This window comes from Lissotriton vulgaris, chromosome 7 (assembly GCF_964263255.1).
Source record: "Lissotriton vulgaris chromosome 7, aLisVul1.2, whole genome shotgun sequence".
Taxonomy (NCBI): Eukaryota; Metazoa; Chordata; class Amphibia; order Caudata; family Salamandridae; genus Lissotriton; species Lissotriton vulgaris.
In genome coordinates, this window is record NC_141695.1 from 1,659,974,263 (window position 1) to 1,659,988,007 (window position 13,745).

A 13,745-nucleotide genomic window follows, 5' to 3' on the forward strand; every position below is an offset into this window, starting at 1 on the left:
ACCCGCTGTTCGGGAGGATAAACCCGAAACTGCGCTGAGCCTAGAACCGCTCAGATGAAGAGGAGCTTCTGAGAGGGACACAGGTGTGACTTCGGCACATTGATGGAGAACCCCAGCAGGTGCCGGAGGTCGGCCGTAGTCTGGAGGTGGCTGACGACTGTCTGGGGCGAGCCTGCCTTCAACAACCAGTCGTCGAGGTAGGGGAAGACTGAAACCCCTAACCTATGCAGATGAGCTGCGACCACCGCCATCACTTTCGTGAACACCCGTGGGGCGCTGGTGAGGCCGAAGTGGAACACGGTAAACTGAAACCGTGAACCAAGGTAACGCCGGTGGGCCGGCAGGACGGGGATGTGAAAATAAGCGTCTTGCAAGTCCAACGCTACCATCCAGTCTCCCGGGTCCAGGGCAGCTAAGACCTGAGCCAGTGTCAGCATCTTGAACTTCTCCTTCCGGAGGAAGCCGTTGATGTTCCGCAGGTCCAAGATAGGGCGTAGGCCCCCTTTGCCCTTCTTGGGAACCAGAAAGTAGTGGGAGTAACAACCACACCCTACTTCTGGCCCAGGAACGCGCTTGATGGCCCCCTTGGCCAAGAGGGCTGTAAGATTCAAGCGATCCCTGACACGCGGTGGTACTGTGGTGGCATGGCTGGAGGGGTCGCCTCAAAGGGGAGGGAGTAGCCCCTTCGGACGATTTGCAGCACCCACCTGTCCAAAGTGATGTTGTACCAGTGAAGGAGGTGATGGCGAACCCTGCCCCCCACTGGCGTCACGTGGGCCTGAAAGCTCAGACTAGGAAGGCTTTGAGGCGGATGCTGCGGGGGTGGATGTGGACTGGCCCGCGTCAACATCACACTATAGGCAGCCCCCTCCTCCGTAGCCACGGTAGGAGTGGAGACAAAACCAGTGACCAGCGAGGTGTCCAAACCACTGGCATCCCCAAGTTCACCTGCCCAGTCCTGATAAGGCTGGCACTCACGTGCCAGAGGGTCCTCAGACCCCTCCCAATCCTACTCGCCACTTATCTCCTGATACTCAGGATCAAAGGATGGGGCCGGGTCATAGAAGTAAAAATCTCCTAGCGGCTTCAAATACGGCGCCGGACCTGAATCGAGGGTAGGACCAGGGATGACGTAGTCCGGGGACGGCGTCGTGGCGACACCCTGGGGGCCGGTGCCGGCGAGGTCGTAAGGTCGACCGGCGACGACCCGGATCCGGAACCGGATCCAGTGGGACCCTGCGGCGTCGCGACCGAAATCGCCGACGGCGCGGGTGCCGAAGCACCAGGCCCGCTTGGGGACCCAGTCGGGCCGCAGAACCTGACGGAGGAGCGAGCAACCTCATGGCCACGAGGAAGGCCTCGATCTCCTCCAGCGTCGCGTTCTGCCCAGGGACCGGCGGGTATGGAGCAGGACACGACGCCTGCGGCTCCGACGGAGCCGTGTGGGTGGTGTCACCCAAACCCCCGGCCACGTCGCGCGAGCGCCGGGGGGAGTCAGAAGAGCGATGTCGCCTCTTCGACTTCTTGTGCCTCTTACCTGAGGACTGGGAGCCCGAGGAATGGTGTTGACTCCGAGAGCTATGACGACTCTGGCCCCGCGACCGGTCCCTCGACCTTCTTCCGGACCGGGACCTCGAACGGCGAGGGCCCAACTGCCGGAGCTTGAGGCGCTTGCGGGACCGCTCCCGCCTAGCCTTCAACGTCAAGGCCCGGCAGTCGGGGCACGACTTGTCATCGTGGTCGGGCCCCAGGCAATGAAGACACCGGCGATGGGGGTCGTAACCGACCTCAATCGGCTGCAGTCGACGCAGGGTTTGAACCTGGGCATCCCTACCGGCACCGTCAGAGTCGTTCAACTCGAAAAACAGATCAAAAAGATCCAAAAAGTTTAGTCAAAAATTGACTAAAGGGTACCACTTTCTCCGGACCTGCGCTTGCTGGCGCGGAAAAAAGAAGAACTGACGTCAGCGTGCGAGGGCGGCGTCTAAGTACTTTGACAACGTCATCCCGGCGCCAACGACGGACGCGGAGCCGCAGACGACGCCTACCGACGCGCAGGGGTACTGCTACGCAAAATTTTCCGGATCCAGTCTGACACCTGGGGATATTCTAAGGTAAGGAATCTAATACTAACCTGTTTCTTTCAGATTTGTAAAATTGTAACTTGTTCGTTTCCCATAGAAAGGCAATGGTAACCGGCGGCTGTGTTTAGACACTGCACGCTTCTCCCGTGGGCCTCCTACTTCCTAACCTTTGGTTGTTTAGAGTAGCCACAGCGATTCCACAGGCTCCAGGCCTGCTTTCTAATTCTCACGTGGTTCTTTTTTAAATTTTGTTTATTTTTCACAAAGCAGAATCTCAAACAGAGTTACAAAAGAAAGAAAAATTCAGGACCCCACCCTCCTCCCATCTCTCATAAGTATTGGAAACCAATAATACAGGCACAAATAAACATACATAATGAACAAAAATAAAGAAAATAATATCTTAGCAAAGAAAGTATGGCAAAGAAAATATTATGGGTGCCTAGTAACCCTATTATGTCTCTGGGTCCCCTTGCCCTTGTTGACCTATCCATTTAGAAAATACTCCCCAGATTTCCATCCCCGTCCTCCTTTTCCTTCGTCCTTTTTTGGCATATACAGATTTTTCTAAATGGTATGTAGCGACTAATCTAGCCAGCCATGTGTATAGGAGGGGGACTCAGCCAGAGGAGACACATATCCTCCATACTGCCATTGCAACAAAAATCAGCCCTTCCTCCTTTACTCTTACAGAGTCAGATTGTGCTCCCAAAAGAATGGTCGTGGGATTTAGGAGTATTGATTGGTTAGTTATTTCGCAAAGTAAATTCTGAATTCTGAGTAGGGTGGAGTTGATAGTTGGACATGTTGCAAATATATGTATAGAGTCTGCCCCTACTTCAGAGCAGCGTGGGCATAATGTTCCTCTCCCAGATCCCCATTTGATGATTTTGCTAGGTGTCATATACAAAAAGAATATAGTTTTGAAATGTTGTGCTTGGAGTTTAGCAGAAATTAAAATATGTTGTGATAATCGCAGGGAGTTGTAAAACATACTTTTGGGGGAATCAAGTTTAATATGCCATTTAGAGGCAATGGTTTCTAAATCATCTGGGGTTTCCTTGTTTATAATTTGATAAATAGCCCCAATGCGAGCAGATGTTACGTTCCGGAGGGTGTTCATAAGCTCAACCTCAGCAAATCCGTTGGTTCCTCCCACCTTCCTAGATAAGTAGTCGTGAATGGCCATATATTTAAATAATTCTTTACTTTTTTAGTTTAAATCTAGTCTGTAAATTTGGAAAGGATTCGATCCCCCTGGTTTTTATAATATCTCCTAGTTTTGTTACCCCTGCTCTGTGCAATTCAGACAAATAAGATGAACTAAATATAGCCGGTAAGTTGTTGTTATTAGTTATAGGGGAGTAAAAGTTATATCTACCAAGTCCCAAAATTCTCCGGACATGGCGAAAAACTTAGTAAGAATTCATTAGCGTCTTAAATTTAACGCGATTGTAATATCCATAAGCTGTTTCTCGTAGTAGGAAGCCCCAATATTGTTCCCCTACCAAAGACCAAAAGGGTGAGGGTAAAGATGTTTCAATTCCAAAAGTGGAATCTCTTAGCAGAACTGAACTATACTGCAGGACTGCCGCCCAGTAATATAGGGTAATGTTAGGAAAAGCCCATCCCCCTATGTCTTTGGGTAATGTGAGGTGTTTTAATGCACGTCTGGGCTGAGCATATGCCCAAATGAATTGAGTGAAAATTTGTTGGAATTTAAGTAAGTCTTTTTTACTAAACTCAAGGGGAATGCACAGAAAAAAGTATAATAATTTGGGAAAATAAGTCATTTTAATAACATTGCACCTACCGACCAGTGTTAGATGCAAATTATCAATTTGCTTTAATGCCTTCTTCGTCTGGACAGCAAGGGGAGCCAAATTGACTGCAACTATTTCCTCTAGTCTAGGTGAAACTAGGATGCCCAAGTATTTAGCCTGTGGTACAACTCTGGTATCAGTCCAGATGATTTTGCTATTTATAAATATCTGTGTTTGGTTTTTATTTAGGGCGTATCCAGATAATCTCCCAAATTTGTAGGTTTCAACCTCTAGTGCCAGTATGGAATTGACAGGGTCTGGAGTGGTAATAGCAAGGTCATCAGCATAAGCCAAGATTTTACAGCTGCTTTGGAAGTATGTTACTGGAAAAATGTTGTGATTTTTCTCTATTTTTTTGATAAGGGGATCTAAGTAAAGGGCGAACAATAACGGAGAGCAGGGGCCTCCCTGCCTGGTGCCTCGTGATATTTTAAAGGGTTCCGTCAGTTGTCCATTTATGGCACACTAGCAGTCGGATTATGATAAAGTGCGTGTATCGCCTGCATATATCTGCCACCAAACCCCATACTGTCCATAACTTTCCAAAGAAATCGCCATGAGACCCGGTCAAAAGCCTTCTCGGCATCGAGTAATATGAGTGACATCGGGTCTCCGGCTACTTAGGCAGCATCGAACAGAGTAATAACTCTCCTGGCATGTTCACTAGTCCCTTTCTTAGGTATAAAACCATGTTGCCATTTTGAGACAAGGGGTTCCACTACTCGGGATATTCTGGAGGCTAATACTTTAGAAAATTTTTTGGAATCGCAATTAATAAGGGTTATTGGTCTGTAAGAGCTCATTTCTAGTGGGGATTTATCCTTTTTTGGAAAAATAGAAATCCTAGCACTAGACCAAGAGGCTGGGGGGGGAGGTTCCGTTGAAGATGGATGTAATCACCTCTGTAAATATGACTTTGATTTGACTAGCAAATATTTTTAAAAACTCAACGGGGATGCCATCAGGACCAGAAGCCTTCCCGTTGGGGAGGCTATTAAGGGCATCCAGGATTTCTTCCCATGTAGGAGTAAGATCTAGCAGTTCGCTATCTCCTAGACTTAATTTGCTTAGTTCTATCTCGCTGAGATATTCAAAGATCTCTCTGTCTACTGCGTTGGTCGTGCAACAAATTTCTTCCTTATACAGCCTAGCATAAAACTCCTGAAACTCATCCGAATACGGCTAGGGTCTGTAACCTCTGTTCCTGAAGCAAGTCTGATTTTATGGATTTCACTAGAGGTAGTTTGTTGCCTCGTCCTGACAGCTAAGTGATGTCCAATGCTATCACTACACTCGTACGTCTTCTCTTTTGCTGTTGCCCACTTAGCCGCGATTTTGTCCATAAACACCGCCCCTATTTCTGCCTTAACCAAAATTGCTTCTTGTTGAGTTGGCTGACAATCTAGCCCTGCGTGAATTGCTCACGTGGTTCTTATACCACTATTTTAGTATATGGTTTGTGAGGCCCCTAGAGCAAAACTGTGCAACTTATCGTATGCTAATTAAGTAACTTGTCTTGTACTTTTACCTCTGACCTCATAAAGAGTGCAGATGGGTTGTGTTTAGAAGAAATAGATATATATTTGATATATACCTTGTGTGGTGTGCTTTAATTTGGCACTTAAGGGATAATAAATTGCTAATACAACTTCCTGAATGGCTCTCTGAAGTCTTAGCCTGATGACTGCTGGTCCATGCTACCACTAGGATAGCTTTCTAGAAGATTGACTTTACAACCACCATCAATAAGGGTCGATTAGACTGGTGCAAGGTGCCCACTAGAACTAGTGGGCATCATATGCCAGGCTAACGTCTCACAACTTACACATGGCATTCAGTGTTGTGCATGATTGTGCACAGATTTTCTTCAACATGTGAATTAGTGAGTCACACTTTGGATGCTGTGACAGTTACATTTGCTTGGCTGTCTGCATACAGTAAGTGGCAATTTGATCAGTGCGAATTTTTGTGGGATGAGAGGGCTGGTGTTGTCATAAGGCACCATGTTTTTTTAGAGGAATGGCTGGGTGCATGCACTGTCTACTTACCTGTTCTGTTCTCAAATTTAGGTTGAAATTGTGACACATCTCTCTGTGTGTGTGGTGGAGGGCTCATCCTGCTCATGGGTCGGACAAGGGAGCAGGAGATGGCTTCCTATTAGTTTGAAGTGTACAATGCGATGGTTGGTCGCATGCACCTGGGTGGGAGGAGTGCTCCATCTTGCTGCGCTGATTAGTTGTAATGCAATGGCTGCCACATGCTTCATAGTGGGGGGTGAGTGCCACATCCTGCTCAGGGGTGTGACAGGGTTGCCTGGTGGGAGTTGTTGTGCAGGCCTCCCACCCACAAACAGCCCTTCCTGGAAAGATGGCCACCTATCTATAAGTTTGTTAGTTGTAATGCAATGGCTGCCACATGCTTCTGGGTGGGAGGGAGTGCTCCATCTTGCTGAGCTGGGAAACTTGGGGTCATGGTGGGAGTAGTAGTGCAGGCCTCCCACCCATAAACAGCACAACCTGTAAAGATGGCTACGTACCTGTTAGGTGAAGGTGACCAATACAATGGCTGCCACATGCTTCTGGGTGAGAGGGAGTGCTCCATCTTGATTAGCTGGGGAACAAGGGGGCATGGGGGGAGTAGTCGTGAAGGCCTCTCACCCCCAAACAGACCTCCCTGGGAAGATGGATACATACCTGTAAGTTTGGTTGTTGTAATACAATGGCTGCAACATTCTTCTGGGTGGGAGACAGTGCAATATCCTGCTCAGGATTGGGACAAGAGGGGCTGGTGGGAGTTGTAGTGCAGGCCTCCCACCCCCAAACACCACTCTCTGTTAAGATGGCTACCTACTGGTTAGGTGGAAGTGAACAATACAATGGCAGCCACATGCTTCTGAGTGGGAGGGAGTGTTCCATCCTGCTTAGGGGTGGGACAGGGGTGCCTAGTGAGAGTTGTAGTGCAGGCCCCCACCGACAAATAGCTTGACCTGGGAAGATGGCTACCTACCTGTAAGTTTGGTTGTTATAATACAATGGCTGCAACATGCCTCTGGGTGGGAGGGAGTGCTCCATCCTGCTCATTGGGGGTCAGGGGTCCCTGGTGGGAGTTGTAGGGCAGGCCTCCCACACACAAACAGCACAACCTGGGAAGATGGCTATCTACCTGTAAGTTTGGTTGTTGTAATACAATGGCTGCAACGTGCTTCTTGGTGGGAGGGAGTGCTCCCTCCTGCTCAGGGGTGGGACAGGGGGCCTGGTGGGAGTTGTAGTTCTGGCTGCTTGTACACATACCAACCTGGGAATGTAGCTGGCTACCTTTGGGGTGAATCAGATGGGGTGAATGTTACCTCTGTGAGACCTGTCTTGGGTATGGTGGTGCAGATTAATGGGATTCGACATAGGAGATGTAGGTTTGGGGTTGTGTGAGACAGTACATGGCAGAGTAATGGGAAAAATGTGTTTATCCTTACCAGCCTGACTCCCCTAACTATTCCTGTGAGACTCTCTGGATGCAATATGGCAAGTACCTTCTCCTCCCATGCAGTGAATGTTTTGGGTGGGATGGGAGGGCCACCACCAGTCCTCTGAGCCAGCTCATGGTTCTAGTTTCTCCTCTCTTTGACAACCCTCTTCAGGTCATGCCACCGCTTCATGATTTCTTTTTTGGAGCGCGGGGTGTTACCTACTGCATTGACCATGTTGACTATCCTTGCTAACATCTGTGCTATTGTGGCTAATGGTGTCTGTTGGACCAGGATACCAAACACTTGTGGTTCTACTCTGATTATCTCATCTATCATGACTGACAACTCACTCTGTGAATTTGGGCATTTTATGTGTTGCCATGATGTGTAATGTGCTAATGTTTTGAGTTGCAGTGGTGGGGTGGTGTGTGTGGTGTGTGTGTGTGTGTGTTGTTGTGCTGGTGTGATGTGTGCAGGTTTGCCTCTCCTTTGTCCTCTGGTGCTGAGCCCTTCAGTTGTGGAGTCTTGTAAAGGATTCTGGTCAAGGAAGAGGCTGGTTTTATGCTCAGCTATGTGGGTGTGTCAAGATGGAGTATTGCTGTCAGGTGTGTTGTGTGGGTTGTCCTGGGAATGGTACTTCTTTACTGTGTCATGGGGTTGTGTCTTTGGGATGTGTTAGGTGTTTTTGGGGGCAGGGCTAGTTTGCTGTGTGCACTTGGGGGGCCTTGTAAAAATTTTTTGTCAACTGACATGTTTTTCACGGACCTTCCGCAGTGATGGCTATGCTACAGGCCTTCCGCCGGCTCTCCCATTCATCACTGTTTGCGACGGCGGCGGTCGGAAACAGCTGAAAGTACCACTGTCACATCGGGGATATGGATTAGTTACTTACCTGTAATCCTAGTTCTCTTCCAGGGGTATACTCATTAAAGTCATAAGCACTGAATTATCTCCGCCCATGAGCGGGAACCCGGAACACATAAACAATATACATATATATGTGTAAATATAACCAAAAGTACATAGTACTAACAAAATATACACATATACATGTATAATAACCATAATATGCAGCCTAACATTAATACATAGGCTAATCAAACCAAACCTTACACATGTTCTGAAGCATGAAAATATGCTATATATAAATGCAATAAACTGGCATGAGCCTAACATGCTTTTCATAACCATGAAAAACTTTTTATTTTCATCAAAGAACCTGTTGTAAACAGTTATTATCCTAAATGGCTGCATATGAAAAAATGTCTGTGTACAGAAAATCAGACTGGCACCTAGCCTTTAAGGCCCCAGAGAATCTGCACACTTTGCCTTTAAGGCCTCCAGGAGAACTCTGTTCCCATCATGCCAGACAGGTGACAGTTAGGTCAGTTCTTTTGTACGGTACAGTACACTTTTAGCAGGAATCTGCACTTAAAACCTTCATAACACATATTGAAATGATAAACCTCAATGCTACTGCTCGCCCGGGGAGGCGGGAGGGTGCTTATGACTTTAATGAGTATACCCCTGGAAGAGAACTAGGATTACAGGTAAGTAACTAATCCTTCTCTTCCAGGGGATAATCATTAATAGTCATAAGCACTGAATAGAGTAGCGAGCTCATACCCACCGGAAGCGGGCAAACCGATAAAAGCATAGCCACACTTTTATATCACAGTGTTTAAGTAGAATTAGCAAACAAATTTATGAGTGATGCTTGTCCCACTCGTGCATCAGTCTGTGCATCAGAATCCAAACAGTAATGGGGTGTAAACGAATGCACTGAACGCCAAGTAGCTGCTTTACAAATCTCTGACATAGCCACATTCCTAAGGAGAGCTGTGGTAGAAGCTTTTCCCCTCGTAGAATGAGCCCTAGGTCTACCTGATAAAGACTTGTGGGCTAGCTGATAAGCCAGTAAGATACATGACACTATCCATCTAGAAATGGATCTCTTGGATGCTGCCAAACCAGTATTCGTAGGACCATAGTTCACAAACAGATGGTCCGTGTGTCTCAAAGACTTAGTTTTATCTAAGTAAAATTGCAAAACCCTTTTCAGATCTAATGAATGTAACGTCCGTTCTGCCGGACTCGAAGGGTTCGGAAAGAAAGTAGGCAATGTTATGGATTGGTTAATATGAAAATCCGACACCACCTTAGGTAGGAAAGCAGGATGAGTCCTGAGCACCACTCTGTTTCCATGAAAAACTGTGTACGGTTCATTGCAACACAGAGCCTGGATTTCGCTCACCCTACGAGCAGAAGTGATGGCCACCAGGAACGCTACTTTCCAAGATAGGTGTTGCAAAGACGCTTTATGTATGGGCTCAAATGGGGGACCCATTAATTTAGTCAACACCACATTAAGCTCCCAAGGTGGAGAAGGAGACCTGACTGGAGGATACACCTTCCTTAACCCTTCCAGAAAATCCTTCACAACAGGCATCCGAAAGAAGGATATCTGTGTTGGCGATTTTCTATAAGCAGTTATTGCAGCAAGATGGACCTTGATGGAACTAAACTGCAAACCAGATTCAGCAAGGTAAAGAATGTGAGACGTTGGCATGGTATGTGATGCTCACTAATTCTAGTGATCACCTTGTACCATGCCAAGCAACCCTTATGATGATCGGTTGTAAGTCAACCTTATAGACCAGTTATCCTAGTGGTAACATGGACAAAGCAGTCTTAGGCTAAACTCTGAAAGGCATGTGAAGCCAGCTGTATTACGATACACAACCCCCTTGAATACCAGATGAAAGGACACCACACAGATATATATTGAAAATATATATATATTTATTAACTACAAATATCCGCTGAACTCTTTATGAGCACAGAGCACAAGCGTTAAACAAAACACAGTTTAAAATACACAAAAGTTGCACAATATGGATGAGCCCTAGGGGCCACCTAAACCACATACTAAGAAAGTGGTATAAGAGATACCAATCGAAAAGGAAACAGGCCTAGGGCCTTGGGAATCGCTGGAGCTGTTCGGGAATAGCAGTTACTAAGTCGGGAAAGGCCTGCGGGACTCGGGTGCAGTGTTTAAAGTGCACGCACTCACCAATGCAATGTCTATGGTGCGTGAAAGTTACAAAGTTAGTTAGTTAGGAACCTTCCGAGTGACCTAGAAAGCTGAAACTTAAGACACGGGCCCTAGAGGTGTGTACCAGTGTGGGAACACCGGCGTTGCTGAGTTACCTCACCCACAGGAAGCGGGTGCATAGGGTCGAAGTAGTGTCGGGTTTCGTCACGCTGGTCGATGGTGCTTGGAGCTGAAGATGCTGCAGGCGGCTCGATGTGAAGAGTTCCGGTGGATCCAAGGGTGGATCTGAAGTTGTGAAGACCTCAAAGCAGAGGGGACAATGTTCAAAGTCACTAGCCAGTGACTACTGTGGAACCAGATTGGAACCAGGCGATGTCGGGTGCAAACAGGCCTTGAGGTGTAGCTTCTCTCTGCAGCCACGTGGACACCGGGGGTCGAGGACATCCAGGAGTCGATCACGAGCTGTCCCACGCAGGCTTCTGGCTGTTGGCGGTGTCGGCAACTTGATTGCAGCAAACAGGCCTTGGCTAATGCAAGCCACGCAGGAATCGAAAAAGGCTTATCACTCGGACCAGCAAGGTCAGAGCGGGTGCTCCCTTTTACAGGAGCGAGGGCAGGTCTGGAGCAACCAGACCCGCAGTGTAGTTTGTCGGTTTCATCGCCAAGATGGCCGCTGACCAATGGCTAGTGGCCGGGATGGCGCGTTGAGTGGCACAATGCAAAAGGGCCCCACGCAGATCGTGGAGATGCATGGGGGCTGATCTTCGGTGCAAGGGCTGCTTGGTGGTGGGGGTTCTCAGTCCCCAAAGCACAACGTCGAGGGTGCCTCTGATGCTGCGCAGTCAGCTCTTCGGGTGTCTTTCAAGAGGTCCGGTCCCACGTCTCTCGGTGCCTCCACGGGTCCCTTCTTTGCAGGGACTGTGGATCAGGCTGTGAGAAGTCTGGGAGTCTGGGTCTTGTCAGGCTCTGGGCTCGGGCTCCGGCGGGAGGCGGCGGCAAAGCAGACATTGAGTTGCTGGTTGGTACCTGTGTTCACAGGGTGGCCACTCCGAGGCCACAAGGGAGATGCTCCTCAGTCTTCTGTGCAGCAGAAGTCCAGTCGTATTCTTCATTTAAAGTTGATTCAGGGTGATCTGAGGTGCTCTGGCACTGCTCCCACTCTTATTCCCAATCTGAGGGGTGGATCACCTGCTAGGTCCCTCCTCTGGGTGGGACCAGGAAGGGGGCGGTTACACCCCCTTTCCTTTGTCCAGCTCCTCGCCAGGCCTGGGTCTGGAAAGTCCCAGGACCGGTTTGGACTGGCTTATGCACGGGGACACCTTGTGTGCCCCAGGCATGTCTCAATCTATTCAGTCCTGTCCTACCCAATACACAAAATCCTGTCTGGGGTGGTGCTCGCACCTCCCAAAGCAGGAAACCCTTTGTCTAAGCCTCCCTCGCTGGAAGGACTCCCAGCAGCAGGAGGTCAGACTTGTGTCTGTGGTGGCAGCGTCCATTTTGTGACGCTGAGGCTCTGGTTAACTTTAACCGGGTTTAAGGCTACACACATGTCGTGTCCCTCTAGAAGGGTGAAATGCTATCCCCGTCGACAGAACTGTCGAGGGGATAGAATTCCAAATCATATGACACCTTACTCGACATGTTTTGATAAAGCCAAACCAAAGTTAGCATATAACCGTGAGGATTATAATGCACTTAAGAGTATATGGTATGGCAATACCCCGGAACAGCTAAGGGAGGGGTTCCCGACAGCTGCAGACAGGCTCAGCTCATGCTAGAGCACGATCTCACATATTTCCAAGCACTCTGCCTCCAGGATTGATGAGGCCTTCCATAGGAGTGGCTCATAGGAACATATGTGTCCAGTTTAAGGTTAGATATAGGGATACTATATCTAAGTAGGAGGTGATTACACCAACTTACCCCAGCTGAGTGATCAGCCAGTTGTGTCAAATATGGAGGCCAGGCCAGGGGTGGCACAATACATGCTCCAGCCCCTGGTAGGCCTTGGAAACACCTATGCCCTGGGTACCTATGGTACACTGTTACAGGGGCCAATAAGGTGAACCAGTTCCAATTCGTAATGCACCTAGGGTGCATTGGCAGTAATTTAGAGAGAGAAAAGCAGGCTGTGGGTCTGATTAGCAGGCCCACAGCCACATTAAGTCATAAACCAGTGAAGCAAAAAGCAAAAATTTGGGGTGACCATAGGATAGCAGACCCTACTCTCCTACACAACCCCCCCCCCCCCAAACGTAGGGACATTAGACTAACCTTGACCAGTTGTGTCTTCATGTTCTAAGTGGAAGTACCTGGAGAGACCATCTGCGTTGCCATGATCAGTCCCTGGGCGGTGCTCCACTGTAAAGTCCATCCCCTGTAGGGAAATGGACCACCTGAGTAGTTTGGGGTTTTCACCCTTCATCTGATTAACAGCCTGATTCATCAATCTCCCGTTTTGCGAGGCCCTAATAGCGAATTATAGCGATTCGCTATTAAGAACTCGCAAAACGGGATTCATGTAGGATTAGCAAAATTTATTGCGATTCCTACTGATTCCTTATTTGCGATTAGCAAATTGCTAATCGCAAATAAGGAAAAACTCCCCATTCATTCCTATGGGCCAAAAGGCCCATAGGAATGAATGGGGAGTATTCCTTATTTGCGATTAGCAATTTGCTAATCGCAAATAAGATTGCGATTTGAAGGGTGCCAGGGGTGTCCAAAGGACACCCTGTAGCACCCCTCAAATGCACATTTGAACAGGTGTTGCGCACACACATGTCCAGAGGACACGTGTGTGTGTAACATGCAAAAGAAAAAAATGCACTAAAGTGCTTTTTACTCTTTTTTCGCAATTTACCACCAAGTCAGACTTGGTGGTAAATTGCGACCAAATATTGCGAATTCGAAATTTCCAATTGGTTGATGAATTGGATTTAAGGAATCCCTATTAGAGATTCCTTAAATCCAATTCCTCGCAAATATGCGATTTCGGTAATAGCGATTTTTAGGTCGAGCTCTCTCGACCTATTGTCATCAAGCTGCTCCTCAAGGGAGCTAAACTGGTGCACGAGCGCCGATTTGCTATCGTGGTTGCGCACGTCCAGCCCGGCGCCGTGCACATCTCCTAAACACATTCACAAATCAGCTTCTCGCAATCGCGCATGCACTCATACAGCCACACTCATGCATGCACACACACAGACGTGCACACACACACACATGCATGCACACACACACCCACCCCTACAACTAAGTAGTCGCACTTTTTCCCCAACATCCACCCCCAAACCACTTAAGTCTATTTCCTAGTGTCT

The 13,745-nt window shown here is 48.2% G+C and overlaps 1 protein-coding gene across 1 annotated transcript in view; it reads right to left on the reverse strand.

Annotated features, from left to right (window-relative positions):
• The window catches only part of SYCP2 (synaptonemal complex protein 2), a 3,993,018-nt gene that overhangs the window by 1,635,448 nt on the left and 2,343,825 nt on the right, over positions 1 to 13,745 (reverse strand). The gene's annotated exons all lie outside the window — the stretch shown is intronic.